We start from the raw sequence: 19,393 nt of genomic DNA on the forward strand, positions 1-19,393 counted from the left end.
AAGCCAACTAACATCTTTGCAACAACAGATGAAACAACCTGTTTATTTTAATGGATCTTAGCACATTATTCTGTTTCTAAGCACTTTAAATAACAAGTGTTATTATTACTTACACAATTCATGAATGGGTGCTGAGATGGCCTGTCCTGCAAGCCTCCCATCAATCAATCAATCACTCAATCGATCAATCAAGGATGTGTATAGCCCTGCTAATCACCCATAAGTTCTCAAGGCACGCCAATGGTTTCATGGAACTGGAACAACATGGACATGTGCATTCATGCTGAGATTAAAGTAGTCCTGCTCAAGATGGAACATACTTTGTCACGATCTATCGATACTTTTATCAACGATGGCATAAAATGCTTGTTAAATTAGACACATCTTAACTGTCTGCTGTAAAAGTGGGTCATTAGATGCGGTTCATAAAAGCTCAATAAAACTGTGTTTCCAAATGCTACTGTACATCTATTAAATTTTGCACAACGCAAACAAATGCAGAGTAGAAAGGATGCAGGTATCTCAGGCACATCTATATATGATATTGCTTGGAAAACTATAAAAGATATAGTGCAACACCCATATATATTTGTTTACCTCTAGGTCCTCAAACATAAGCCACATGGAAGCAAAACCAAACATTTAAAGATGTAGAAGCTTTGGAATAGACTAGTTTATTGGCCTGATTTAAGATCCCCTAGCGCCACCTTAGCGCTGCCATAGTGACATTTTTGGATGGTTATGGCAGCGCTAAAGTGGCTTTTTACTCGCACCATATTTACCAAGTGGCACAATGCATGCATTGCGCCGCTTTGTAAACCCTTGCACCACATTAGGCCTGTCCCTGGCATAATGTATGCAAGGGGGGCATTCCCCCATTGGGGGGCGAAAAAACGGGACAAGGGAATCAAACAGATTTCCTTGCACCATTTGTTTCTGTACTTTTAATTGAATAAAAGGGGCCCCTATGTACTCTGCAGGAGCACTGCCAAAATGTTGGCGCTACTCCTGCAGATCACATCAATAGCATCAGGAATTCTGATGCTATTGCCCCCTACCCTGCACCATGGTACGCCGTATTTTAAATACAGCGCCCCGCGCAGCCCTGTGTGCAGCACCACTCTTCTGAAATCAGCCCCTATATGTTTTGTGTTTTGAAAGTCATTTTTAACAATGACTCTAGTTTATCAGCAATATTAACAACATTTGGTCCAGATATGATGAGTTCACTATTATGATAGATTCACCACCATCATGTGAATGCAGTGTCTAGTATGACAGGATCATTACTCTAGTGGGTAAGCCACCACGCTGTCAATGAAGGTCACAATATGCAAGAGTTGATGTTATGTGTTTTTATCTTTTTGTTTGACTTTTGCAGGATCGTGTGCATAAATACATCAATCTACATTAGTATAGACCTCTGTATAGAAACTCTACAAATGACCAAGACATATTCATCAGTAACACCTCTAAATTTCACCAAGTTCATACTTTCCTTGTTCATTACTGGTCCTAGTTCTGCTTAACTGTTATTTTTAGCTCAATAAGTGCCTTAAGTAGTACCACTATTTATTGGCTTAAGTAGAGCTGTGGTATGTGGTGTTTCAAAAGTTTTTGTGCATTCCTGGAGAGTTTTCTGTTATCGTGCAAAACAACCCGTTGGGAAGTGAGGTACGAAATAATGCTGTGCTATTAAAGTCTCTAATCGACCGAGAGCGGTATACTTTGAGAAGTTATGTTACTTGTGTATTAGAATGTGCTGTATTCTGGTTCTTTTTGCTATCTTTTACACAAAAAGCACACAATGTCCACAGCAGCCGATGAGATGATGCTTGTTTCTACAGAAAAGTAGCGCACATGAGTTATTTTACACAATTATGGTATATAGAAACTGAGTAACATCTTTTTGAATAAAGAATCCAATCAAGGGTTATACAAAGCCGATAAACTGTTATAGCTGTGAAAGCCAATTGCACGTTTTTATAAGATAGATCTTAATCAGATCCCAACATAATGTTCCTAGTACAGAGTACTTCCTCCTGCACAGTGAGAGTGGATACTGTTCTTGTTGAGAACTGAACCATCTTAGAACAATTTCGGAGAAATTGCAGCTGTTTTGCAAACTAACTCATTAGGACGTGGGATACAAAACAATGTTGTTCCAAGAAAGTATCTATTTAACTGAGCGTGGTATACTTTGAACGAGTATGTTCTTTGTGTATTGGAATGTCCTCTGTTCAGGTTCTTATTGCTATAATTTATACAATAGCACACAAAGTCCACAGCAGCCAATGAGATGATGCTTTTGTCTAGAGGAAAGTGACACACGTGAGTCAGTTCAAATGATTATGGTATACACACACTGAGTAACTTCTTCAACCATGATAAGTGTCTTAACACTACAGATGGATGGATTTGGATGTTCATTTTCAGATGTTCTTACTGAGAACTGATTGAATCCCGGGAAAGTTGTTTTAATGTTTTCACATGTATGTTTCTTTAACCAAAATAAACATTTGTTAATTGATTGACTGATTTCTTGTGTCATCTCGTCAGTGATATCATTAAGGGTCTAACTTGACATACAATTAATGAGAACTGTGAGGTCATGAAACGTGTGTGGCAGGGATGATCATTAACTTTTGAGCATGCTCCCATATTTGTGGACTTTCACTGTTTTGGATGTGCACAATTGTACTCTAGTTTTGTATGTTTTTTCAGGATTTCTTGATAAAAAATTGAATGTTTTAAAACATGTACATATCCGCCAGGGACCCTAATCTATGGATCTATACCAGGTATCATCAGCTGTGAATCCGATATAAAACATTTGCTCACCAGATCCCAGAATGTTGCACAGACCAGCCAATCCCCAATGGAGATTGGGCCCTTTTTTTACCTAAGGACTCTGTTTTTTCAGGTAGCAGGCTTGAGTGTGTCACATCCTATAATAACCAATGCATCAAAAACATTGGAATGCGGCCAACTAATCAAATCACTTAAGACCAGGGATAAAATCTGGGTTTATAAATCCACTTTGAAACAAGCTAAAATATTTTCAGCATCCAAAAAGATTCCTTTATATTTCAATGTTTGATTGACAGTCATTTCAAATCCAAGATGCTGACCAAGCTGTGCCATTATCTTTACAATATTTTTTACCTCATTTGACCTCCAGTTTTTTTGCTTTTTTGGAAAACTGTTGGGGAGATTGTCACAAAATGAATATGCATTGGCAAAGCCAATAGGTCTGGTGTGGTATGCCAGCCTTTTTAAAATTCTTGTTTTCATATAGTTTGTACAGAGTATTCTTGTTTGGGCAGCTGTCGGTCATTCACCCATCCAAGAAAAAACAATGACTACAGATAAAAATATATTTTGGCTTCAAAAAAGCAAACATTACCACAGTACTCTCTGGCACTGAAGGGAACAATTTTGTGTCAGGATATGCTCCTAATGAAAGGGTAGCATGCAGTAACTCACAGTAATGTCAGCCAATGGCTGAAGTGGGCTAACACACTGATCACTGATGCTTGCTTAAGTGGGTTGGTGAAAAATGTAAATGACACAAACACAGACAAACGGTTGAAGTGTGGCTGAAAACCTCTATAAATAACTGTCATAAGCGTCATTTCAGTAAAATCAAAAGGTCCTGCCTAACACAGACCTTAAAAGCCAATCCTTCTGGAAAGAAAGAAAAAAAGAAAGACAGAGAGAGAGAAAGAGAGAAAGAAAGAAAGGAAAGAATGAAGTAGAAATGAGGGAGAGAGAAAGACAGAAGAAAAGAAGGAAAGCCAGAGTGCAAGCCAGAAGGAGAGAGCAAAGGAAAGCAGGGAGGAAATAAAGAAGGGAAGAAAGAACAAGGAAAAAAGGAAAGAAGAAAGAATGAAAAGGGACAGAAGAAAAAAGGACAAAGAAAGAAAAATGAGAAAGAAAAAGGAAAGGCAAGGAAAAAGAAAAAGAAAAAAGAGAAAGAAAAAAATGAAAGAAAAAAGAAGGAAAGAAAGAAAGGAGTGAAAGAAACAAGGAAAGCAAGAAGATTTGAACAAAGGAAATCATGAAGAAAATGAAGAAGGAACGAAAACTGAAAGTTGGAAAGAAACTAAAAGGAAAGAAGGAAAAAGAAAGAAGTCAAAAGAAAAAGAAGAAAAGAAAAAAGGAAAGAAAAAGGAGAAAGAAAAAGTTAAAAGAAAGAAAAAGGAAAAGAAGGAAGGAATGAAAGAAGGAAAGAAAGAGAGACAAATGAAAGAACAAAGGATGGAAAGAAGTAAAAGAAAGAAAGACGGAAGGAAAGAAATAATGACTGGAGAAGGACTGAAATAAATAAAAAGGAAAGGAAAAAACAAAGACATTTGCAAAGAAGAAAGAAAGAAACAATCAAACAAAGAAAGGAGGAAAGAAAGAAGGAAGTACATTTTAAAACATTTTACAAGTGCTTCAAATTGCACATGATAAGGGCCAATTTTGGGGTTAAAGTTTATTAAAGAAGCATTGATACAATAGTGTCTACTTATGAATATATGTTTTATTGAAACTTTTGGTTTGTGTACAGCATGCATATTGGAAAGAGAATAACTTAATACAGAACATTTTCAAATGGACAAAATATGTAAGGTTGTTGAATACCAGCAGTCAGATAAATAAAAGGTCAATCCAAAAGGAATGTACATTAATCTTGTCAGGAAGCAGAAACTGATGAAGGGTTTAATGCAGCCTGTACTTGTATGTGGCATAAAGAACCATACTTTCACCTGAGGCTTTAAACACTAAATTAATTGTAAAGCAAAAACAAAATACCCGCCATGAAGGAAACTATTTTGGGTGCATATGTGCTCATTGTGAGATAGCAAAATACAGTCACTCAAATTTAAGTTAACCAGTGGCTGAAGTAGGCTGCCCCCCTATCCCATGCTGCATGCTGTAGTGGTTGGAAGCAAAATGGACTGACATAACAACAGACTAATGGATGAAGGGAAGTGACTGAAAGCCCCATTAAGTAAGTATATTATACATATCATTTTTACTACAAATGGATCACAAGTCAGAGCAAGTCACTTCATTTGGTGAAAATTAATTTAGCATTTTTTGCTGCACCTCCAATAGAAATCTCTCTATGGAAATTAAACACCATACAATGTTTTATCCCTTTGTCTAATCTTCAGAAAACTTTACAGAACTGAGTCCTTGGAGATAAATCACATAATCATATATATTCAAATGAGCTAAAGAAGTCCTTACAAGGAGGGTGATGTAACTAGCTACAGAGTCACTATTGCTGATTTGTAACACATACATGTATATGCTTGTGTGAATGTATAGTTTTCTTATATGATGCATGGATCATCCACATGTGACTATGTAATATATAATTCACTTATCATTCATGTTTAGGTGTCCTTGAAGAAATGTTAAGTGAAATACAACAGTCTATTTGGAATGTAAACTTCACGGTAAAAAGTATCAGCAGCACAACCACAAACTCCAGTGCAATTGTCTTTACTTTTACACAGTCACAGAGCTTGATTACATCCAGGCAACTAAATAGGGGATGCCTTGCCAATTTGTCACATTCTTTATTTGCATTTGTACAAAGGTAACCTCCTATAAAGTCCATAGCCTGTCTCTTTCATAAACTAGATCTGAGATGATCTCCAATTTTTGCCTGTGTTATTCTCTGTGTAGCTTGTTCTCAAGGTATAGTAAATGTTCTTCTTGGTTTTGGAGTTGTCATGAAGTAATTTTTCTGGAAAAAGTAACAACTCAGTCAGACGTAAGACTCGACTACTCCGAAAAAAAGTTTAAGATTTGAGCACTCTGTCTTAGAAATGAATGCCTGCAGTATTGTTTAGTGACATTACTAAGAATTATTGACAATTTATGATTAAGACATGCCCTGATTAAGAACTCAAACACCCGGGCTACCCCGATTCATGTCCAATAGAAATCATCAGTGTATAAATACATGCATAAATGTATAATGATGCCCCTTGGATTTGTGAATTGAACTATCAAGATTTGTCTGCTAGTCCACTTGGGAAGTTTCACATTGTTCTGGACAATACGTTATAACTAACATATTTAACTTTGACCTATGCACTTGCCCTTAAAGTACCTCATTTTTTCCAATCGTGGTCTAATTGTTTGTGTGACTGCATTGCTAGGCCAACTAGTCAGTAGTCAAAGATGGGCTGATTTGCTGTTACGATAATAGCATTTTTTAAATCCATTTCTTCAGCAACACTGATTTTCTGCAAGTGCTCTTGTTTGTCCTATTGGTCAAGATGAGAGTTGAAATTCGAAAGGATGTGCCTTCTCCTGTCTCAATTTCTTGCATTGTCCACAGGCTTTATTGGAGTGTTTTAGATGTGTCCCTCCTGCAGGGCCATGGTAGCTAAAATAAAACCTCTACCTTTTTGACTTTTCTGGATAGAAGTTTAAGAGCAATTTAGTTGTTCATGTGTGCCTGCTAACCTTACACAGAAACAGCATCTACCTACCGGGCATTTAAAAATAACCATCTCCGAATTCAATCTTAAATGGAAATGAGATTCTCACTCATTGACTAAGAAACAGTCCTTTATGTCCAACTATGACTTCTAGTAACTTAGCAAGTAGACTCAGCAGTCAGTCCATGTACTTCCTTGGATCTACTCTGACTTGGACAAATATAGTCACTCTCTACCATCACATGTTTGAAGAACTGCACTTTAACTGCAGACCTAAATCTGACACCTATATCAATGAGACCCCCTTTCTGTTAATTTCAGAGGGTCTGTGTGAGTCAGGTACATAAGATCCTTCAGGGGTGTGCAAAAGTCCTTACAATATAATGCAGGGCTACTTAAGAACGTGGGTCCTAAAATACCATGAAGTCTGTCAGATGTACGTCTCAAAAATGTTAAGCATTAAAAGACATTTTTAGGACCGTCATAAGCCTTTAAGAATCACACTTCACTGTCTTAAAGATGACCACATAGATCAGGTCTATGGTTCTGTTACATAAGCATCGGGAGATGTTATTTCTTAATAATCTGCCTGATGGCCTAGCTCGTTACATCAGGTAGCAGTCTTCTGCTGGTGCTTGGGCTATGGTCCAAAACAAAGAAAATGTGACCAGCAAAACAACAATACTATATAACAATTTCAGAATTCTACACTTAAAAGTAATTGGTATAAAAGGTCTGCCCTGGATTGAATTCCAAAATGAGAAAAGCCACAAAGATGTAATCTTGATCAAAGAGTAGAGAGACAAATATTATAGTCAGCATGGCCACATCACCCACAGTGTTTGCTTCAGAAACTGACGACCTCCAGGATACACACAAACATATAGGCCCTCATTATGAAATTTGCAGTAAATCCCACTTACCGCCATGTTGACTGCCACCAACATACCACTGCTGCAGTGGATATCAGATCACCATATTATGACATCACACCAATCAGACACTATTCAGCCACAGACACAAGTCCAGCACACCAAAAGTCAGTGCTAAAAGGGTGGTATCCAAACCCACACCGTTATGCCCACAAAACATCACCCACCACATTATGACCCACGAATCACCACCTTGGACATTCAATGGTGGTAAACCATTGGCAGTAAACACCGCTGCGCTCAAAATACACACACACAAATAAAACAACACAACATTGGACAATTCAAACTACACACACCTGACACCCATACACACACCACACCCACACCACTATAAAACACCCCCCCACATTATCTACAACCCTGTATGACTACAAACCATTGGCACGAGACAAACACCATGACCACAGACAAAACCAGAGCCACACACCACTCAAACCTATACACCACTCACGCACCCCACATCACACACCACAACACATTACCCTACACACCCTCACATACACACCTCACACAACACCCATGGCACCACAAAGGCACCCCTGATTCTCAGAGAGGGAGCTAAGGGTCATGGTGGGGAAGGTGCATTCCATTGCAGCGAGATACCAACTCGCTATACAGAGGACTGCCGGTGGACCTCCGTCTCCTCCCCACAACTAACAACATGGGAGGAGCAAGTTTTGGCAATCATGCATCCTGAGGGCCTGACCGGAGTAGGAGGAGGACTGGAGTCTGGTAAGTCAACTCTATGCTATTATCACCCCCCTACCTGCATGCCATCACATACCCCCACCCTCACTCCCATCACTCCACCACTTCCCACACACCCCACCATCACGTCTCGCCTATCCCAATGCCAAGCCTTGCATGCTCTAACAATGCAAGGACACCACTCGCAGACCTGCATGGACACTGATCACCAAAGCATGCACACTAGAGAGAATCAGCTAGCCCACCACATACCAACTTACACAAGTGAAAGCTGCGGGCAAATACAACCAAATAGGGCAACCCACCGATGCACAATATGTCAGACACAGAAGCAATAACACATCATTTACATCCCTACAGGTATCCCAGCCAATGTCACAGGAGTGGAGGTGCCAGCAATATCCAGTCCCCCAACAGAAGAGGCCCACAGTGATGACAGCAACTCTGGTCGCCTGGATATGGATGACCAACCTGGCCCATCAGGGACCTGTGGACAGTTGCTTACCCAAGCCCAGTCACACACCACCACAGAGCCTCCCCCATCTGGAAACACCACCACAGCACCCACTCAGCGTACCCATACCTCTGTCCCCAGGACACATCAATCAGCAGTGTGTCCACTTCCTCAGGAACCCCAGGGCACACCTCATACCCAAGACAATGAGGGACCTGGGGTCAGTGGCAGTGGGCACACGTTCAGGGGACAGAGGCAGAGGACAACAGGGAAACTGGGAAACTGGGAGGACTGCTGTGCGTCAGGGGGAGGACAGGCCCAGGGAACCGACTCTCCAGGAGGCACTCACTGACAACCTGGGAGCATATCAACATTCTCAGGACACGATGGACCAGATCCTGGACAATTTGCAGGAGAACAGGAGGTTGCAGGAGGGACAGTACCAGGGGATCAGGGAGGACTTGCAGGCCATCAACACCACCCTGGTCTCCATAGCAGGGGTCCTGGCAGACATGGCCAATATTATGAGGGAGGCTGTCTCACAACAGTGGGCCCCTGCCACTAGCCAGACATCTGAACTGCCTTCCACCTCCACTGCCGCTAGTGGACAGGAGGCCCTGCCACAGGACCAACAGGCCACCAGCACCCCTCCCCCTGCAGAAGGAGAACCACTCCGCAAATGTTCCCTGCGATCCAGGCAAAAGGCAGAGACTATTGACAAGACCCCCACCAGGAAATGAGACTCTCCTGATTGTCACCCTAGTGTCCCACTATGTTACCCTGTCCACCTTGAACTGCCATTGATTCCCTTCCTATGTCCCTTTTGGACAATGCATCTGTGCTACAAATAGACTGGAACAATACCCTGAACTTTCCTTCATCTTCACCGCATCCCATTCCAGTTGCCCGTCTTTTTCTTAGCACTTCAATAAACATTTCACCAGGGTCAAATATTGCAATTCAACTGTACAGTAAATGAGCACATAGGAAAAACCTGTAGTTGGCTGCAGTGATCACACCAGGAGAAATAGTGGGGCACCAACATCTGTAAAATGAACTGCCAAATGGTACAGTAAGTGGAGATAGAAGTGGGAAATAACAGCATGCCAGTGCCAAAGAATTTCTAAATAATGTCTATGAAATGTGAAGTAACACTGTCTTACCTGTGTGTCATTTGAAGTATTGTCGTATCACTGCTGTTCTGTTATCCTCATCGTCTGCCTCCTCATCCTCACTGTCCACAGGGTCCACTGCTGTCACACGGGTATCTCCAGCCTCCTCCTCCTGCAGAAACAGCACATGGTGTCTCAGGGTAAGGTTGTGCAACATGCAGCATGCCACTATTATCTGTCACCCCTTCTTGGGTGAGTAGCACAGGGATCCACCTGTTAGATGGAGGCAACAAAACCTGGCCTTCAGGAGGCTAACGGTTCTTTCTGTTATCCTTCTGGTTCACCCATGGGCCTCACTGTATCGTTCTTATGCCCTTGTCCTGGCATTCCTCACAGGGGTCAGTAGTCCTGATAGGTTGGGGTAACCAGAGTCACCTGCAAATATCAAGGGACAACATTTAGCCACACACTATCCCATATGGCCCACAGCATACCCATACACCAACATATACCGGGTGGGAACCAGGGCTCACCTATTAGCCACACCCTGTGCCTCTGTAGTTAGGACATCACATTTGGGATGCTGCTATTCCTTAGGATAAAGGCATCATGTACCGACCCAGGATACTTAGCATTGACATGGGAGATGTACTGGTCCACCAAGCACACCATCTGTACATTCATGGAGTGGAAACTCTTACGATTTCTTATTCATTTTGAAGGGGGTACAAATGCAATATGTGTTCCTTCAATAGCCCCAATTATGTTGGGGATATCTCCCATTGCATAGAAGTCAGCCTTCACTTTGGCCAAATCCTCCACCTGGGTGAAAACAATGTAGCTGCACTTGTGTTTAATCAGGGCAGACAGCGCTCTGGACAGCACTATGGAGAACATTGGCTGTGACATTCCTGCTGCCAACCCCACTGTGGTTTCCTGGGAGCTTGTTCCCACCTCTCTTTCACAAGGCTCAGAGGTCATGTAATAGGGTGGCCCAAGAGGAGTTCAAAGGGGCTAAATACCATTCCCTTCTGTGACACCTCCTTGTAGGCAAAAAGACGGCATGGAAGGCGGATATCACACTTTAGCCTCATGGGCTTGGGTAGGCCCATTATTATGCCCTTCAAGGTCTTGTTGAATCTCTCCACAAGACTGTTTGTTTGAGGGTGAAAGGGAGTGGAGAATTTATGAATTACTCCACACTCATCCCTCATGGACTTCATGTATGCTGACATGAAGTTAGTCCCTTTTTGGGGAACCCCACAGGGATAAAAATCCCCAACAGTGGCATGGTCACCACAAGTGCTGTCGCCTACCTCAGAGAGATGGCCTCTGGGTAGCGAGTGGCATGATCCACCAAGACCAGGATGTACCTGTTGCCTAAAGCTGTCTTGGGGTTTGATGGTCCAATCATATTGATGCCTACCTTTTCAAGGGGAGTGCAAATGACAGATAATGGGGCAAGGGGAGCCTTGAGCTTTTGAGCTTTTTCCCTAACTTTCCACTGGCCTGTCAGGTGGGACAGGGTCTACAGAATGTATCTGAGGCCACCTTCATCCGAGCCAAACAGAAGTGGGCAACAAGCCTGGCGATGGTATTGTCTTGCCCAAGATGTCCTGCCATTGGCATGTCATGAGCAAAACCCAGTAAGAAGGCCCTATAACATGGGGGACCACCAGCACATGGGCTTACCCAGAGCTAGGGACCTTAGGCTTGCTTTATAAGAGTTCAATGTCCCAGCAGATCAGGTGATCTCCAGAAGTGTCACCTGCTAGCTGGGAATCAGGTTGCCTCAAGTCCTTTAGAGTAGGACACTCTTTCTGCGCTTTGTATTATTTCTCTCCAGTGGACCACCCTCAACTTGCCAACCAGCAAGCTCAGATAGTTCACCCAGGGAAGGAATGTCCTCCCCACTTGTCTTGGGAGGTCTTCTTCAGGTGCCTCATCAACCTCGACTGTGGGAACTTCAGGGGCTTGTTGCCCATGCCCCTTGTCTCTCACCTTTTTGTCAGCTGTCTGGGCCATTGTTCTAGGCTCCAGGCGCTCTTGGTTCCCTTCCTGAGCAGCAATGGTCCTTGTGGTTATACAGACCCATAAGCAAATCCTAACATCTCCAAGTGTGATCTGAACCCTCCATCCCTCCAGATAGTGTGTTGCCCAACAGGCAATCTACAGGCATTGCAGGACTTGCAGCTACTTTTAGAGAATCTGAGGCCCCCCGCTCAAAGAGAACCAGAGCCACCGGTAAATGGCTCTCATGATTGTTGGTGACAATGACTGGGCATATGGAGTTTTGGCACCATCTCTTCATCCACACAAGATGATGTACGGAGTACTGAAACCTTTCAAACACTCACACCCAGTCACAAATCTGGGTTAAATCCATTGTTTTTTTGCTCACCATGCCACCCCAGATTTGACCCAGCCATATGCAAATCATTGTTGACCCTGTTCCCCATGGGAACAGTCTAGCCCAAACTGCCAGGTCCTCCCTGTACTGGAAACAAGAATCCTGGGACCATTTTCAGAGAATCAACCCTCATCAGCCAGGCCAGCTTGATTCCAGTGGCACAGTGAGCAAGGGACCCAAATCTGAGCATACCCTTTCCACTTAGGGCAAAAATAGCAACACAACAAGATAATGGACAGAGTACTGATACCTTTCAGACACTTACACCCAGTCACAGATCTGTGTTAAATCCATTGTTCTTTTGCTCACCATGCCACCGAAGTTTGGACACAGCCATGTGGGATCAGTCTTGACCCTGTTAATCATGGAAACAGTCAAGCCAAACTGCCAGGCAAGGTTCTCCCTGGACCAGAAAAAAGCATCCTGGGACTGGTTTCAGTGAATCACCCCATATCAGCCAAGCTAGCTTGATTCCAGTGGCATAGTGAGCAAGGGACCCACATCCAGGCATACCCTTGCTACTTAGAGCGAACATAGCAACACATCAAGATGATGGATAAAGGGCTGAAGCTTTTGAAACACTCACCCGCAGTTACAAATCTGGGTTAAATCCATCATTCTTTTGCTCACCATGCCACCTTAGTTTGGACCCAGCCGTGTGCAAATCAGCTTTGACCATGTTCCCCATGGGACAGTCCAGCCTGAACTGCCAGGCCAGGTCCTCCCTGGCTGGAAACAAGAATCCTGGGACTCATTTTGGGGTATCTCCCTCATCAGCCAGGCTAGCTTCAACCCAGTGACACAGTGAGCAAGGCACCCACATCTGGGAATACCATTGCCACTTAGGGCGAACATAGCAATGCAACAAGATGATGGATGGAGTGCTGAAACTTTTCAAACACTCTTGGTTAAATACATTGTTCTTTTGCTCACCATGCCACCCAGTTTGGGCCCAGCCACATGCAAATCAATCTACCCTGTTCCCCATGGGAACAGTCCAGCCTGAACTGCCAGGCAGTCTTCCCTGACACCGGTTTCAGGGTATGGCCCCTCATCAGCAGGTTAGCTTGAATCCAGTGGCACAGTGAACAAGGGACCCACGTCTGGGCATACCCTTGCCATTTAGTCAAGACTGATTTGTATATGGCTGGTTCCAAACTGGGGTTCCATGGTGAGCAAAACAATAATGGATTTAATCCAGATCTGTGAATGGGAGTAAGTGTTTGAACATTTTCAGCACTCTGTCCATCATCTTGTTGTGCTGCTACCATCTCTTTATCCCCCAGGGAAACTACGGACATGTCTGTCTGCTCCTCAAAGGACAAGGACTAATACCTCCCCCCAACACTACATTTGCCAACCCAGGTGTCTGCCCACCAGTGGGTGGCTGTGCCCTCTTGGGAAATTCACAGTTGCTCTTGGAGTGCTTATACTTGCTGCATTTTCTGCATTGGGGTACAAACCTCCTTGTCAGTTTGTCAATCAATCAATTAAGGATTTATAGAGCACACTAATCACCCGTTAGGTTCTCAAGGTGCTGGGGGGGAGCTATTGGTCGTAGACTCATGTCTTGAGGCGTTTCCTGAATGTCAAGAGGTCTTGGGTCTGGAGAAGATGGAGCAGAAGGGAGTTCCAGGTCTTGGCGGCTAGGTGAGAGAAGGATCTTCCTCTGGTGGTGGTGCGGCGGATGCAGGGGATGGAGGCGAGGGCGAGGCTTGCGGAGCGAAGATTGCGGGTGGGGGTGTGGAAGGTGAGTCTGTTGTTGAGGTAGGCTGGGCCTGTGTTGTGGAGGGCCTTGTGTGCATGGATGAGGAGTTTGAAGGTGATCCTCTTTGATACTAGTAGCCAGTGAAGGTCTCTGAGGTGGGGGGAAATGTGGTCGCGCCGTGGGATGTCCAGAATGAGGTGGGCAGATGCGTTCTGGATTCTTTGCAGCTTTGTTAGGAGTTTGGTTGTTATTCCTGCATATAGGGCGTTTCCGTAGTCCAATCGGCTGCTGACCAGGGCGTGGGTGACAGTTTACCTGGTTTCGAAGGGAATCCACTTGAAGATTTTGCGGAGCATGCAGAGAGTGTTGTAGCAGGAAGAGGAGAAGGCATTGACCTGCTGAGTCATTCTGAGTGTGGAGTCCAAGATGAAGTCCAGGTTGCATGCGTGGGTGGTGGGTGAGGGCGCGGTTCCTAGGGAGGTGGGCCACCAGTAGTCATTCCAAGCTGAGGGGTTGGTGCCAAAGATGAGGATTTCTGTCTTGTCTGTGTTTAACTTGAGGTGGCTTGATTCCATCCAGCTGGCGATGGCGTGAAGTCCGTTGTGGAGGTTGTTCTTTGCAGTTGTAGGGTCTTTCATGAGGGAGAGAATGAGCTGAGTGTCGTCTGCGTAACAAACTATGTTGATGTGGTGGGTTCGTGCGATGTTGGCGAGGGGGGGCATGTAAACGTTGAAGAGCGTGGGGCTGAGCGAAGATCCTTGGGGGATGCCACAGATGATTCTGGAGGCTTCTGACAGGAATGGTGGGAGGCGGACTCTCTGGGTTCTGCCTGAGTGAAATGATGAGATCCAGTCAAGTGCCTTGTCATGGATTCCACCGTTGTGGAGGCGAGTGCGGAGAGTGTGATGACATACCGTGTTGTAAGCTGCAGAGAGGTCCAGGAGGATGAGTGCTGCTGTTTCTCCTTCGTCGAGCATGGTCCTAATGTCGTCTGTGGCAGCAATGAGTGCAGTCTCTGTGCTGTGGTTTCTGCGGAATCCGGATTGGGAGGTGTCGAGTACCTTGCTGTCTTCCAGGAACCGGGATAGTTGGCTGTTTACGATTTTTTCGATGACCTTGGATGGGAAGGGGAGGAGGGAGATCGGCCGGTAGTTCATGGGGTCGTCTAGGTCTGCCTTTGGTTTCTTCAGCAGGATGTTGATTTCTGCGTGCTTGCATCTTTCTGGGAAGGTGGCTGACTCGAAGGAGCTGTTGATGGTTTTGCAGAGGTGGGCGCCGATGATGATGTTTGCCTTATTGAAGATATGGTGTGGGCAGGGATCCGAGTCTAAAAAGAACCCCTTCTTTTTAGACTCAGACTAGAACTGTTTAACACTATTCTTTTGGGAATTAGTTTGGGGGCCCTTTGAGAACTCCTTATTTTTAAGTTTTTCTCCCCCCTCCCTCTTCTGATGGGACCCCTAACCATGCATGTGGGAGTCTCCCCAGATAGTGTTTTAGACACTGTAGTACTCGCCCAGAGCTCCTCCCCTTAGAAAACTTCCTGGGGTCAGTCTGATGCTATGTGTTGGACCAGCTCCGGAATCAATTTTACCTTCCTGGTAGTGCTATTGGTTGGAAGTCCCCTCCCTTTACAAAACACTTTGAGCTGGGCCACACTGAATGGCTCCATGTTTGCCAGTTCAAATTCAGTGCTTAAAGAGGTAGATTTAGGCAAAGCAGACAGAGAGAAAATGTTGAAAAATCGAAAAGGCCAATCACTGAGAATTTACTTGAATTGGTCTGAACACCAGTGTAAGAAGTTGGGTTATTGGTTGACTTGGGGTAAACTCTAACCAAACAGCAACCACAATCCTTGTCACAGGACTTCACAAGCAAACCCCAATAAATCTGTACTCAACTAGTGGACCACATTGAACGAAGGTCCAACAGCTTCAAGGGGATCTTCTCGATCATTAAGGATTTCACTTCACCCTCAGCCACTGTCACCAATATCGCTGCCTCCCAGCAACTCTGTGACAACCTATTCAACTTCCAAAGAAAAATCCCAAACATCTACTTCGCACACTAACCAAACCCAAAATAACTTGTTGCTAGCCTAACCACCACCAACTAAGACGGCCACCTGACTGAATGGACAACCCTCACCAGAAATTACACAGCTGCAATCATGCAGACTATTCATTCATAGGTCCTAGAGGATCCATGCCTCCACTACATTTACAACCTGGGAACATCACCAATTAGCACCACCCTGACCCACATCATCAATACCTCCATCATCTCCCTGCTTCCCTATCTAGCCAAAGTGATTAAGAAAGCCATCAACAAGCAACTCACAACCCTCGTCAAACTTCATCATCTTCTAGACAACAATCAATCAGGATTCAGAAACAAACACTGAACTGAAACAACACTCCTTGTGGCCATCAATGATATTGGAATCATCCTGGACCATGGAGAAGCAGTGGCCCTCATCCTCCTCGATCTCTCTGTGGCCTTCAACACTGTCTCCCATAACACCCTCAAAACTCCACAAGATTGACATACAAGGATCCACTCACTAATGGAGCTGTCTCTTTCCCACAGGAAGATCTCAAACACTTCAGCTCCCCCCTGTTACATCAGAGACCAAGAAATGATATGCAGAGATCCATAAGAATCATACCTCAGTTCCAGCCTTTTCTACATATAAATGACACCACTTGTAAATATCATCCAATCAGAAAACATCAAGTCATCTCCTACACTGATGACACCCAACTCATCCTCTCCCTGATGAACAAAGCAATTAAAATCAGAAACAACTTCACCACCTACATGACCATGGTGACAGACTGGATGCACACCAACTGCCTTCAGCTCATTTGTGACAAGACGAACGTATTGGTCTTCGGCAACAAGACCTCACCATGGGACTCCACCTGGTGCCATTGGAGTTAGGACCACCACCCACAGAACATACAAGAAATCTAGGGATCATCCTAGATGGTGAGCTCATCATGACAGTGCAAGTTAATGCAGTGGACATCTTCTGTTTCCACATCCTATGCATACTGCAAAACATTTTTAAATCGCAGTTTCAGAACACTAAATGGACCTTCACGAAGCACTCATCATCAGAAGGCTGGACTATGGCAGCACTTTTTATGCCAGAATCTCTGAATAACTTCTACACAGACTCCATAATATCCAGAACACTGCTGCAAGACTCATACTCGACCTCCCACACTGCACCCACATCACACCACACCACAGGATGCTTCACTGCTTCCCCATTTGCAAGCACAGCCAATTTAAACTTCTCATGCATGCACACAAAACCCAACACAACAGTCGCATGCACTTCCACCAACCCACCAGATACCTACTCTCTGCCTCGCTCACACATATTTCCTGCTTTGGCAAAATCTAAACTGGAGATCACTCCTTCTCCTACATTGCACCCAAGACATGGAACAACGTCCTCCTACATATCTGAGCCTCCTCCTCAGCTTCTTGAGTCCCGTAAGAAGCTGAAGACTTGGCCCTTCATATAAGCACCTTGGGATCTACAAAACTACACACTTGCCTAGGCACCTGGATACCCTCTCGGGTGATTTCTTTGCTATACAAATCAATGTAACATTACATGATCCCCTGGTAGCTTGGTACAGGTCAATCAGGCTTAACTTAGAGGCATTATCTTTAGTATGTGTGCAACATTTCAAGTAGTAAAACAATGAAAGCAAATCCCAAATTACTTGTGTTCAACCCCCTGGTATCTGCTTGGCATAGAGCACTCAGACTTAACTTAGAGGCAGTGTGTAAAGTAACTGTGCAACACTTCCAAAAGTAAAACAGTGAAACATCACACAAAAAAGGATCCCACACCTAGTTAGCAAGATAGACGCTAACTTAATAAATTACCACAACAAAAACAATCCAATTAATAGAACCAGAGATATTGAATTTGAAAGTATTTAAAGAAATTAAACCAAAAAGACATAAAGTGCCAACTGTGGATTTCTGGTCCCACTGAACCGGGCCAAAGTCACATGTTCAGACTTACCGCGATGAAGTGCAGGCCAGCTATACTGACCCAGTTAGGCATGCTGAACAAATGTACCTCTAATCCTGGTATGTAGAGCGCTGCATGGATCCACGTCAAAGATGTGTGGCGCAGTGGAGGCAATGTGTTGGTTCCGAGATGCGGTGAGGCTACAGTGCAAGCTTCTGTTGCATCACACCGAGGATCCTATTGACAGCACTTGCATTGCGAAGTCTGGTGTTGGGGATGTGACATCTATGCATTGGTTCCAAAGAGCTGTGAGGTTCTAATGCGGGGTCTAGAGTCATCGTCGATGCTGCATCGGACAAGAGCTGTGTGGGCCTGTGACAAAGATGCATCATGTAGCAGCAGTTACTAAGGTAATGTGGGCTGTGGCAGCTATGCGAATCTTTGTGACAGGTCCTATCCACTCAGTACCAAGAATGCGTCGGTTCTGCTTTGATTTGTGGTAAACGACAGAAGAGGTGCATTGGTTCTGCTGGATCCTCAAGCTGGTAGAGCACCGAGGACTGGGATGGCATTACTTGGAAGGGTAGGCTCACAGATGGAAGAGTCCAGGTGTAGAGACAAGGTTGTTAGAGGCCTGTTATGTCTCTGAAGCTTCAGATCAGGTGGCCAGCCAACTAGTCCTTGGTGTCACTCTGGTTCTAGGTTCAACATATGCACATCTAGTCCTTCTCACTGAGGTAAGAGGGCAGGAGGCAGCAGGTCAGCACAGCAAACCAGCAGTGCAGCAGAGTAGCTGTCCTTCAGTAGCACAGCAGAGTATCCTTCTTCCTGGCAAAGTATCTACAGGTCAGAAAGTGTACTGAAGTGTTGGCATCTGAGATCCATCTTTTATATCCCGGAGTACTGGTTCTGGAAGGTGGGAGAAGCTTCGAGACAGTAGCTTTGAAGTGCAAGGAATTACCTGCCTTACCTGCCCTGGCTCCATACTGGCTGGAGTGGCAATGCAGGGATGTTAGGCCTTTTCTGTCGGGACAGCACACAGCCTATTCAGGTATAAGTGAGGCTGTGCCCAGCTCCTCCCTCCCATCCTGCCACTCATGGTGCATGCAGTCACACTTAAGCTCTCATTGTGTCTGTCAAGAAGGAATACACAAATCACAATTGCCAACTACACCCACTCATGTGACAAGAGGTAGGCTGCAGGCACCAAATGGCTAAGGCAAGAAAATGCCAACTTTCTAAAAGTGACCTTTTAAAAAAATGCTGACTTCATCACAAGGTAGGGTTTCAAATTGTGATTCCAGAGACACCAAACATGAAACAGTGATCTCTTCCCATTTGGAAATTAAACTTATAAAATGTAATAAGGCAACTCCAATGTTATCCTATGGGAGAGATAGGCCTTGAAATAGTGAAAAACGAATGTTAGGGTTTCTCATTAGCAGGACATGTGAAACTTTAAAGTACATGTTCTATTTTTAAATACATTGCACTCAGCCCTGTGGGCTGTCCAGGGCCTTCCCTAGACATGACTTATATGTATCAAAAAGGAGGGTTTGGGCCTGGCAAAGGGTTCACTCTGCCAGATCGAGATGGCAGTTTAAAACTGCACACACA

This window comes from Pleurodeles waltl, chromosome 5 (assembly GCF_031143425.1).
Source record: "Pleurodeles waltl isolate 20211129_DDA chromosome 5, aPleWal1.hap1.20221129, whole genome shotgun sequence".
NCBI lineage: Eukaryota > Metazoa > Chordata > Amphibia > Caudata > Salamandridae > Pleurodeles > Pleurodeles waltl.